This window comes from Ipomoea triloba, chromosome 9 (assembly GCF_003576645.1).
Source record: "Ipomoea triloba cultivar NCNSP0323 chromosome 9, ASM357664v1".
In the NCBI taxonomy this organism is placed as follows: domain Eukaryota; kingdom Viridiplantae; phylum Streptophyta; class Magnoliopsida; order Solanales; family Convolvulaceae; genus Ipomoea; species Ipomoea triloba.
In genome coordinates this window covers 21270474-21283239 of record NC_044924.1, presented here as the reverse complement: position 1 = coordinate 21283239, position 12766 = coordinate 21270474, and the positions used below count along the sequence as shown (strand labels likewise).

General features: G+C 29.5%; 1 pseudogene; it reads left to right on the top strand.

Moving 5' to 3' along the window:
• The first annotated feature begins 463 nt into the window (after positions 1–463).
• Positions 464–12019, top strand: LOC116029740 (annotated as a pseudogene).
• The last annotated feature ends 747 nt before the right edge of the window (positions 12020–12766 follow it).

Here is a 12766-nt window from a genome sequence, read left to right as displayed (position 1 = left end):
AAGAAATTGTTGAGAATCCTTTAAAAGAAAGACTTATAAATAGTTGCAAGGGAAGTGACACGCTTGTACGAAGTGAAATTACTCTTGATTCAATCCTTATTTTAATTATAAAAATAATTAAAAATGAATGAGTAAATTTTTAGAGTTGGATGAAGAAAAAGAAAGAAAGAAATTAATTTGCACATAACATTTTAAACCATTTAATGAAATTGTTGAGAATCCTTTAAAAGAAAGACTTATAAATAGTGGAAAAAAAATGAAGAAAGAATTTCGATCAATAAAGATATACATATGCACAATCGGTGCTATTTGGAGAGAGAGAGGAAGAGAAAATCTTACTATTCTCATTGGACTGCTCCATTTTTATGAGAGAAAAGTAATGACAGCGGTTGCCGAGAAGAAAGAGAGAAAATAACGGTGACTTTGAAGTTATTGAGATCAAGTAAGGGCGGCACGATGGCGGATGGATAGAAAAGTGAAAGAGCTAAGAATTAGTCCTAGTATTGGAGACTTAGTCCTAGTATTGGAGCTAAGAAAAGTGGGGGATCTTGAAGGTGACTTTTGAACTAGGAGACTTAGTCCTAGTATTGGAGCTTATCATGGATTTTTGCTTGTGTGGGATAATAGTTTTGCCCCATTTGTATTTCTGGTAAACCATTGTGCTTGATTTTGGTGCTTGTGATGCATTTTGGACATACTACTATTGATTGTAAATATTTAATAGTGATGAATTGATGAGTGTATTGGGAAGAACTAGTTCTTTGTTGTGGAATTATTATGTATTCAAGTGTTATTATGAAGGTTTCAAGAGGTATGTATGGTTAGGCTTCGTATTGTTACAGGTTTTCACGTAACGATATGGCCGGGTCATGTCCTAGAAGTGGGGCGTGACAGAGTGGTATCAGAGCCTAGGTTTAAATCCTTAGTTGGTCAAGAAGTTAAAAAGTTTGAATTTTTGCAAGATTAGGCTTTAACCTAGCAGATGATAAGTTTAGGCGTTGAGCAAGTTTTGGATGTGGTTTCCTAAACATTTTTACTAATATGGTCATAATTTCTCTATTTTGAATTTAGGGAGTAATGTTTTACAATCATTAGGAGAGGTGTTCCTATGAGTGGTCGAACTCGTCGAGTTAGGCCATTGATAAATGGGTCGCCTATTCGCAACATAGTTGTGGATGCTTACGTGTTGTGTGATTCATGTTATTCACATTGTTTTACTTATGAGAAGTTTGCAAAGAATTTAAATATGCAAGTTAAGAAGTTGAGTGAACCCTTGTATGTTTGTACCCCAATGGGGAAAATTGTGGTGATAGATGTTTGGTTTCATGATTGTCATCTGCAACTTAATTGGAGTGATGTGCAATTGATTTAATCAACTAGGTATGCATGGTTTTGATGTGATCTTAGGAATGGACTGGCTATCCAAAAACTATGCCTACATTGATTGCGCTCGTAGAAAAGTGGTATTTAAAATTCCTAGACAATCTATCTTTACTTTGGAACAGTTTCCTAGAGGTGGAGTGTTGGTGTCAAAAGTGCCATTGAAAGTAATTTTTGGATTGAAGGCTAAGAAAGAATCGAGAAAATGGTGTAGCGGTTTCTTGGTTTATGTAATGGATGTCCACTAGACAGAAGTTGGGTTAGATGATATCCTAATTGTTAAGGAATTTTCGGATGTGTTCCCAGAGCATTTACCTAGATCACCTCCAAATAGGGAAATTGAGTTTGAAATAGAGGTTGTTCTCAGAACTACTGCAATCTCAAAGGCCCTTACTACATGGCACCATCTGAGCTACGTGAGTTAAAGGTGTAAATACAAGAATTGCTTGATATGGGATTTGTTAGACCTAGTGTATCTTTTTGAGTGCACCGGTGTTATTTGTGAAGAAAAAGGATGGCAGCTTGCAATTGTGTATTGATTATTGAGAATTGAGTTAAGAACAAGTATCATCTACCTCACATAGATGATTTATTTGAAAAAGGAGGTCTAGTCGACGCCGGCTAGGAGGCCTAGGCGGTCCGTGCCTAAGCGGTCTAGGCGTTGCCTAATCGGCTGGCTGCCTAGACCACTGATTATGATGATACGCTAGGCGGTTGGCTGGCCTCTAGCGCCTAATTGGGGATTAGTCGACGCCTAAGCGGGATTTTTTCAACACTGCTCTTTGTGCTTCAACAGATCGAGAAAGTATAGATGAACATATAGTACAATCTAATGGACTAATACTAAAAAAAAAAATGAATATAAAGTTCATTTCAAATCAACCATATTATTAAACTGGGGGCACAATATAATAATGTTGGTACATTTAGCGAAACCTCCCTATTATCCGTGATAATAACTTAATAAGGACTATAACCATACTGATAGGCCCGCGGCGGCGCAGCTTCATAGGCGGCGGGATAACTACTAGTGGTAGAAGTAGAATAATGTTTTTGTGGTCCATGTTTAGGAGTTTTGTGGTCATGTTTGTCTTCTTTTGTGGGTTGATAATTAGAGAGGTTCATCTTGCAGTAGTATATGACTTCTACTTTTCTCCCTTTCTTCTCAATGGTGTGTACGAGCTTGCCACTTTTTCTTGGCTTCTGCTACAACTGATATCACCCCTGCAGCCACCAATAAGCAATAAACCAGAATATGGGTAATCCATAACTTACATTATAGTGGATGGGTTGAAGGATTTAAGAATAATAACCAAAGGGTTAACACTCATTAATTAGGCTTAAATTTGATCCGACTTCACAAGAAATTATAGAGTGATATTTAAGTTATAATCAAGTATAACTTCTATATATAGTATCGATGTGAATTTTCTACTTTTAGCTAATAAGATAAAAAGAACAACAATAAAAAGTAACCAGAGTTCAAAGTCAGACAACTATTAATGACAACAATAGTCCATGACCTTTTAGTGGCACGGAGTGACTCTTTTTGGTGATTCACTAAGTTGAAAAAATAGTTATGAACAAATGTCCAACTAAAAAAAAATTGACAACAATAGAGAATAGTGTACCTTTGATTTTTGAGAAACGTTTCTCAATTTTCTTGCAACATCTCTCACAAAAACAAGAACTCACTTCCAAGACACAATTCTACAACAAATAAAACCCAAAATTAAACCTCATTTACATTACCAATATAAACAAAACATGGTACCAAAAATCAATTCTTGCCGTATCATCTCGGTTGAATCAATCACACAGGATATTTCTTGTTTGATTTACAAGTCATTACTTAGAAATATGACACTCAAAGTAGTGATTGCAAGTTTCTATTATTACTATTAAAAAAGCATAGGACATATATTAATTAATCTGCTAAAAAAAGGCAATTAAAGCAGTACTTTAGTTGCATCATATTTGATGAATTTGTGAAATCTAAAATACATTGGCAATCAATGGGATAATAAATTCAAAATACTAAATTAAAATATATGTTCACTGATTCATAAATAAATTAAAATTAATCAAGAATATAATTTCTTAATAGGTAAGAATGTAAGATTAACAAAATCATAAGATTACATATATTACCGGGCTGTAAGATTAACAAAATCATAAGATTACATATATTACCGGGCGAGGGGCTTCATTTTCCATTAATAATGCTCTTTTTGCGGTTTAGATGTTCCACAATAGCCTTAATAATGCTCTTTTTGCGGTTTAGATGTTCCACAATAGCCTGTAAATAAAGAAAAAAATTGATAACAAAATTATATATATGTTTAACAAGAAAACTAAAATAATAATAATAATAATAATAATAATAATAATTAATAATAATAATAATAATAATAATGTATTGCATTCTTTGTATCGTTGTGTATGAATAAGTTAAAACTTTATTAGTAACCAAGCATATATTAGTTCAATTTTTAGGTGCGCACCTTCTCATGGTTGTGGATTTCACTCCATCACAAAAAAAAATAAATAAATAAATAAAAAATAAAAAAATAAAAATCATTAAAGAAGAAAGGGGTAGCAAATTAGCATTACGGTAAGAAGAATAATAAGAGTTAATTCCACCAAAGGTCCCTTGTCTTTGGTGGCGATTCTAATTTTAGTCCCAGACTATTCTTTTTTGGACACTTTTAGTCCTTTTCATAATTTTTTGGAATAAGATTCAAATTGACCACTGAACGTAACCTGAAAGTGCAATTAGGCCACTGAACGGAAAAAATGTGCAATTAGGCCACTGAACATTACAAATGCATGCAATTTCACCTGATAGCAGATTACGTTCTATTTCATCAGGTTGCCTGCTTACATGGATGGTGATGTTGCATTTTAAACTAATTTTTTAATAATAAATATAAAAAAAAGTAAAAATTAAAAATTAAAAAATATTAATTTTTAAATATTATTTTTAATAATTTTAATATTAATTTTTTAAATATTTTTTAATATTAATATTTTAATATTTTAAATTAATTTTTATTTTGAAAGTTTATTATTAATATTAAATTAAAAATTAAAAATTAAAAAAATATTAATTTTTTAATATTAATTTTTAAATATTATTTTTTTAATATTTTTAATTAATTTTTAATTTTTAATTTTAAAGTTTATTATTAAAAAATATTTTAAAATGTCAACTCACCATCCATGTAAGCAGGCGATCTGATGAAATGGAAGGTAACCTGCTTTCAGGAGAAATTGCATGCATTTGAAGTGTTCAGTGGACTAATTGCACATTTTTTTTCGTTCAATGGTCTAATTGCACTTTCAGGTTAAGTTCAGTGACCAATTTGAGCCTTATTCCTAATTTTTTCTATTTTTAGTAAGGGCAATTTTGTCTCTTCATATTTTTTTTTATTTAACCGGTTTTCACCGATTTAATTAGGGTAGGGTTATATTAAAATGCAAATTCCCAAACAATGACAATATGTATACAATGTGATTGTCTAGTTTTTGTTTACGGGGTTAATTTTGAAACAATGGCAGTGTACAATGAGATTTTAATAATTTTATTCTGAAAGCAATATCTAAGTAATTGTAATTTAAACAACTTAAATACAGTGTATTGAATTTATATATCATCAGAATTTTAAGAAAATGTTACACTGATAAAATAATGACATAAAAGATTTTGCAGTCTTGAAACTTCTTGGAACTTCATGGATTTGCCAGAAAGAAGATATGACAATTAGGTGTAAAAACTCCAAAAGCCATTTCATCAAAATAGAGCTTTCTTTTAAGTTTTAACTATAATAAAATATCCCTTCAAAAACATATAACAAAATATGTAATTTATTACTATTATTATTATTATTATTATTAAATATAATGCTTTAATTACATTTACAATTTATTATTATTATTATTATTATTATTTAGGAATAATGTTCAAATTAGCGTAACCTGAAAGTGCAATTAGGCCACTGAACCAAAAANATAAGATTACATATATTACCGGGCGAGGGGCTTCATTTTCCATTAATAATGCTCTTTTTGCGGTTTAGATGTTCCACAATAGCCTGTAAATAAAGAAAAAAATTGATAACAAAATTATATATATGTTTAACAAGAAAACTAAAATAATAATAATAATAATAATAATAATAATAATTAATAATAATAATAATAATAATAATGTATTGCATTCTTTGTATCGTTGTGTATGAATAAGTTAAAACTTTATTAGTAACCAAGCATATATTAGTTCAATTTTTAGGTGCGCACCTTCTCATGGTTGTGGATTTCACTCCATCACAAAAAAAAATAAATAAATAAATAAAAAATAAAAAAATAAAAATCATTAAAGAAGAAAGGGGTAGCAAATTAGCATTACGGTAAGAAGAATAATAAGAGTTAATTCCACCAAAGGTCCCTTGTCTTTGGTGGCGATTCTAATTTTAGTCCCAGACTATTCTTTTTTGGACACTTTTAGTCCTTTTCATAATTTTTTGGAATAAGATTCAAATTGACCACTGAACGTAACCTGAAAGTGCAATTAGGCCACTGAACGGAAAAAATGTGCAATTAGGCCACTGAACATTACAAATGCATGCAATTTCACCTGATAGCAGATTACGTTCTATTTCATCAGGTTGCCTGCTTACATGGATGGTGATGTTGCATTTTAAACTAATTTTTTAATAATAAATATAAAAAAAAGTAAAAATTAAAAATTAAAAAATATTAATTTTTAAATATTATTTTTAATAATTTTAATATTAATTTTTTAAATATTTTTTAATATTAATATTTTAATATTTTAAATTAATTTTTATTTTGAAAGTTTATTATTAATATTAAATTAAAAATTAAAAATTAAAAAAATATTAATTTTTTAATATTAATTTTTAAATATTATTTTTTTAATATTTTTAATTAATTTTTAATTTTTAATTTTAAAGTTTATTATTAAAAAATATTTTAAAATGTCAACTCACCATCCATGTAAGCAGGCGATCTGATGAAATGGAAGGTAACCTGCTTTCAGGAGAAATTGCATGCATTTGAAGTGTTCAGTGGACTAATTGCACATTTTTTTTCGTTCAATGGTCTAATTGCACTTTCAGGTTAAGTTCAGTGACCAATTTGAGCCTTATTCCTAATTTTTTCTATTTTTAGTAAGGGCAATTTTGTCTCTTCATATTTTTTTTTATTTAACCGGTTTTCACCGATTTAATTAGGGTAGGGTTATATTAAAATGCAAATTCCCAAACAATGACAATATGTATACAATGTGATTGTCTAGTTTTTGTTTACGGGGTTAATTTTGAAACAATGGCAGTGTACAATGAGATTTTAATAATTTTATTCTGAAAGCAATATCTAAGTAATTGTAATTTAAACAACTTAAATACAGTGTATTGAATTTATATATCATCAGAATTTTAAGAAAATGTTACACTGATAAAATAATGACATAAAAGATTTTGCAGTCTTGAAACTTCTTGGAACTTCATGGATTTGCCAGAAAGAAGATATGACAATTAGGTGTAAAAACTCCAAAAGCCATTTCATCAAAATAGAGCTTTCTTTTAAGTTTTAACTATAATAAAATATCCCTTCAAAAACATATAACAAAATATGTAATTTATTACTATTATTATTATTATTATTATTAAATATAATGCTTTAATTACATTTACAATTTATTATTATTATTATTATTATTATTTAGGAATAATGTTCAAATTAGCGTAACCTGAAAGTGCAATTAGGCCACTGAACCAAAAAAAAGTACAATTAAGCCAGTGAACACTCTAAATACATGCAATCTCACCTGATAGCAGGTTACCATGCATTTTATCAGGTTACTTGCTTAATAATAAACTATTAAAATAAAAATTAACAAATTAAAAAATTAAAAAATTTAAAAATAATAATAATAAAAAACACACCTGCGGCCACCCCCTCCCCCAATAATATCCTTGCCACCTTGATAGGAAACCTGCGGATGAATCAAATTTAATTAATTAATTAATTATTATTTTTTAGTACATTATTATTATTATTTTTATTATTATTATTATTTACAGAAAGTCAACTTCTTCCACAAAATAACTTTTGCTTTATTATGGTGTTTTTAAAAAAAAAAAATTAAAATTATTTTAATTTTTATTTTAATAGTTCATTATTAAAAATTATTTTAAAATGTCAATTCACTGTCCACATAAACAAGTAACCTGATAAAATGGATGGTAACCTGCTATCAGGTGAAATTGCATGTATTTGAAGAGTTCAGGGGCCTAATTACACCTTTTTTTGGTTCAATAGTCTAATTGCACTTTCAAATTACGTTCAGTGGCCAATTTGGACCTTATTCCTATTATTTACCCAAACCCACAGGCCACAGCCCATTTGCAAGCCCTACCCATTTCCTCTCACTTAATTCCCTAAATCAAAGCAGGGTTCCACTCCCCTAAATCAAATGCAGAGATCGCAAGAAGCAGGAAGAAGAAGAAGGGAGAACTAGAAGCGAATTAAGAACAATGGGCAAGAAAACAGCAAGAATCTGATGGCACCATGGATGAAGATTACTTTGCTTATTCTTTTTCATAGTAGGTATGTTCTTTTTATTTTTAATTTGTGAACTAAAAAATATAACTTGTATGATCTGGGTTTTGAGGTTGAAGATGATTTTGTGATGGATTGATTGTCTTTTTCATTGTAATTATTTTACTTTTAATTTTTGAGTTTTTTTGTATGTTCATGAGGGCCTGTGAGTGGGAAAGGAGAAGGATAAGGGGAGAAGAGGAGAAGATGAGTGAAGGGTAAAATTATCATTTACCATTGAGTGTGATCAGCTATGTTGTAAACGCTGGTATCAGTGGCTTTTTTATTTTCAGCTAATTGCATCAATAAGCTATATCAATAAGTTGGTTTACCAAACACTAATTTTAGCTGTTTGACCAAGTCAAACAGCTAAAAAGTGGCTGATCAGCCACTATCCAAACACCCCCTTAGTCTTTTTACATTTATCAACTTATGAAAAAGTTAATTTTACCAAACACTTTTAAGCATAACAACTGCCTTAATAGCTCTTCAGATTTCAACTTTGAGCTTATAGCTCCTCCTCATCTATCAATGGCCTCAAACCGGCGGGCCGACGCCTTTCGGGCTCATCACTTCTACATTCTAGAAGGAGAGTTATATATGATGATGACAATGAAGAAGATGAAGAATATGGGTACAATGCTGAAATAGCAATGTTGGAAGTTTACAGTCAGTCTGTTAAAGATGAAGCTCTTCTTGTTAAGGCAGTTGTGGATGAGGAGGAAGTTGAAGTCATTATCTTCAAGGTAATTAATTAATGGAACAAATTGACCATTGAACGAAACCTGAAAGTGCAATTTGGCCACTGAATGAAAAGAAAGTGCAATTAGGTCACTCAACACACCAAATTTATGCAATTTCACCTGATAGCAGGTTAACACCATATCTAACAGGTTGCATGTTAATGTGGACGATGATTTGACATTTTTTTAAAATTCCCTTTTCATTTCTTATTTTTATTTTTGAAAACCCTTTTCTAGCATAAAATATGCTGCAATTTATATTCAATTTTTTTAAAAACGATATATATTCAGTTTATAATTTTATATAATAATTAAGATGTTAATAAATAGAATGAAACAGGATTTCCTTGACAATGCACTACTTTGGAGTTAAATTAAACAAAAGGTGGATCAAACACTACTTTGGTGCTAAAACCTCTCTTCTCAGTGCACGCTTATCATTATAATTTGCAAAAAAAAATTTGTTGCAGTACCTAGTTCTTTTGTATGAATATATACACCTTTCAAATATTTTTCAGCGAACCAAATGGGCTATAAGAAATTGAAACTGCAAATTGATGAAGCTATGAACTGATAAACTTCAATCTGATGAAACCCCAAAGCAACAACGAAAAAAATAGGGATTTTGGGCGTGATTTGAGAATTTCACAATTAATTTGGAGATTTCGTATTGAAGCTTTTTTTTTTAAAACACTGATTGAAGCTTAGTGTGCCTAATTTGTCTAGTACATGGTGGAAGTGCAGCAGATTTTATGCAAGAAAAGAATTTTCAAAAAAAAACTAAAAAAGAAATGAAAAGTAAATTAAAAAAAATGTCAAGTCATTTTTCATGTCAACATGTAACCTGCTAGATGGGGTGTTAACCTGCTATCAGGTGAAATTGCATACATTTGGAGTTTTGAATGGCTTAATTGCACACTTTTTTCGTTCAATGGCCAAATTGCACTTTTATGTTTCGTTCAGTGGCCAATTTGGACATTATTCCTTAATTAATTAATTAATTCTTAGTGTTTTTAGTTGTCATCTTTAAATTACTCAATTCAACAATGATCACACAATTACAGTTCATAGTATATACTAGTTTTATACGCGCATTGCGCGAATAGGTTAATTTTATACGCGCATTGCGCGAATAGGTTAATGCCTAATGTTTATATTTAAATAAATATTTGAAAGTATATCGATGCAAGATTATATAGGAGAAGTTTATACATGAGTAACTGAATGTCGAATTTTTTATTTAACTCAAAGTATATGAATCCAAGATAATATAGAAAATTCATTATAATTATTACTAAAATAAATGTTTGCAACCTTGTAAAGTCGATAGTCTAAATATTTGGTCTAAAATTATAGTCTAAATAAATACTACTTTTAATTTGAATTTTTCTAAGTGTTCTTAATTCTCTTTTGAGTAACATTGTCATTGTCTTCATCTTTACTATTTGTTCTCTTCCTTTTTGTTGGTAGTGTGTTATTTGCAATTTGGTTATTGTTGGTAGCATAGATGACAACGTCATGCAATGAGATTATGATATAGGAGCTATGGACTATCCTTTAGGTGTTCTGCTTGGGGTTCATTTGGTTCAACAATTATTGTTGAATGAGTTATTGTGGATAAAAAAATCCCTACTTTAATAAAAAGAATTAAATAAATTAATAAAAATTTGAAAATTTAAAATATTATGTATTCCAAAGATATTAAAAAATAGTTTCTCGCTTCAATTTGTTGGGTAATGGGTTATTTAAGTACTTTCATTGTTAACAAATCCCCTAAGTAGTTAATATGATTGGTTTCAAATTATTCTTTTTTATTTTTTTTATGGTATTAAAAAAATACATATGTATCATTTTTTGGTGTAACTACTTCAATAAGAGTAAAATAGAGTGATTCCGCTTCAATTTGTTGAGTTATTTGAGTACTCTCTTTGTCAACCAATCCCCAAATAGTTAATATAATTAGCTTCAAATTATTTTAAATTTTTGTTCATAGTATTAATAAAATACTTGGTAAATAAATATATAACATTATTTTGTACTATAACTTTGATATTTAATTACAAGATATTGGAAAAATACGATAATACACAATGTAATGAATATCAATTGATAAATTTAAATGTAAAGAATCTTTGCATGAGAGAAAATAAAGACAATGTAACTAATGAAATTATTTCTTTTATTTAATTTAATTTTTTGATAATGAATAATTTTTTCAAATAAAGGTATTGTAGACACATAATTCTAAATTAAAGAAATACATATGTATGATTTTTTGTTGTAGCTACTAATTTATTTAATTTAATAAGAGTAAAATAGAGTGAGAAACTTAATTATGTCAAATTTGATTGAGATGAGGTTCGAACCTAAGACCTTTCTTATAGAAATTAATGGGTAAGTTAAAAGTTAACGGAATATTAACGGAGATGAGAATATTTAACGGAAAACTTAACGGATAATCATAAAAGTAAGGTTAAATTAGGTAATCTCTATTAATAATATTAATCTGAATTATCTTAACCATCTATTTGATTAAATAATTCATCTAAACCATCCATTTGATTAAATAATTTGACCGCCATTTTTTCTACCCATTTTAGACCTAACTCTCTTTGGCTAGTATAGTAGATATAGGTATATAGATAATGCATATAAATAAATAAGGATAAAATATTTTTTTAAATTATATGAATTACTAAGTTCGACTCCTAGTGAGAGCAGCTTATTAATCTTCTTTGTTTTTAATGTTAGTCGGTCAACTATAGACAACCTAGCTAGAACGGTTTAGTCTCTTGTGGTTTTTGTTGGCTAGGTTTACAATGCGAGGTTTATCAAGTACACAACCTTAAATAGTGGTTGTGGATTTTCCTCGTCATTCAAAAAAAAAATTAGGTGAATTAACCTAACTACACAAAATTAATTATTACTTTTGATGAAACAAAAATCGTAATTTACTCGACTGTAATGTTTTTCTTCTAATTATATATAGTGCTTATGATGATAGGGATTTTCCTCATCATTGAGCTATGGGACTTCTCCGGATCCTACCAAAAGTGTCCTTCCAGCAAGGGCATGCAAAGATTAAGTGCATAGACAGAGTTAAATGGCCATTTAACCCTTCCAACATTGACGATATTGAGAGAGATATACATTGGGACACTTTTAAGAGTTTACTCTAATATTTTATTCTGTTTGTGAGAAACCAAGATAAAATCAAATTATCATTCAAAATTATAGTTTCCGTCTTGTATTTAGAGTGCAATTAACAGTGAATGGTGACACAATTCATAAAATTGTTCGTTTTTTGTTTTACTACATGAAAAGAATAGTCATGGTTAAAAACAAACAGTTGTTTTCCATGAAGCAAAATGCACAGCAGGTGTCATGAGCTTTTATGAAAATGGCGTTGCCCAGACCCGAACAGGAGACATTCAGTGTGTTAGACTAACGTGATAATCAACTACACCACAACACCTCAGTGTTTGCTCTTAACTGCAGAATATTTGTAAAAGTGCAGAGCTCATAGGTAACTAAGGAATGAAAGAAGGGAATGACTCTTTATATATATATATATATATAGAGTCATGATCAGGTGTGGCCTGGTCATTAGGTGTGGCCGTGCGGTCTATTTTCAGCCATTAGATCATATCAACTCATCAAATCAACGCGCAATATATATATGTCACAGAACACACCATTCTACGTACTAAAACGCACAATAAAACTAATAAAACACACCATTCCACACAATATACCAAATACACATATTCACTTAAAATTCATCAATATACTTAATAAAACACATCATTCTACGTATTAAAATGTACCACAACGTGTCTCATGTCAGATTATAAGCATACACTATTTACACATATTAGAAAACATGTGCTAAAATATGCATCATTCTACGTATTAAAATGCACCACACTTATTAGAAACACATGTGTTAAAATACACACCATTCAATGTATTAAAATGCACTCGACGACGTATTAAAACACACCATTCCACAACACAGT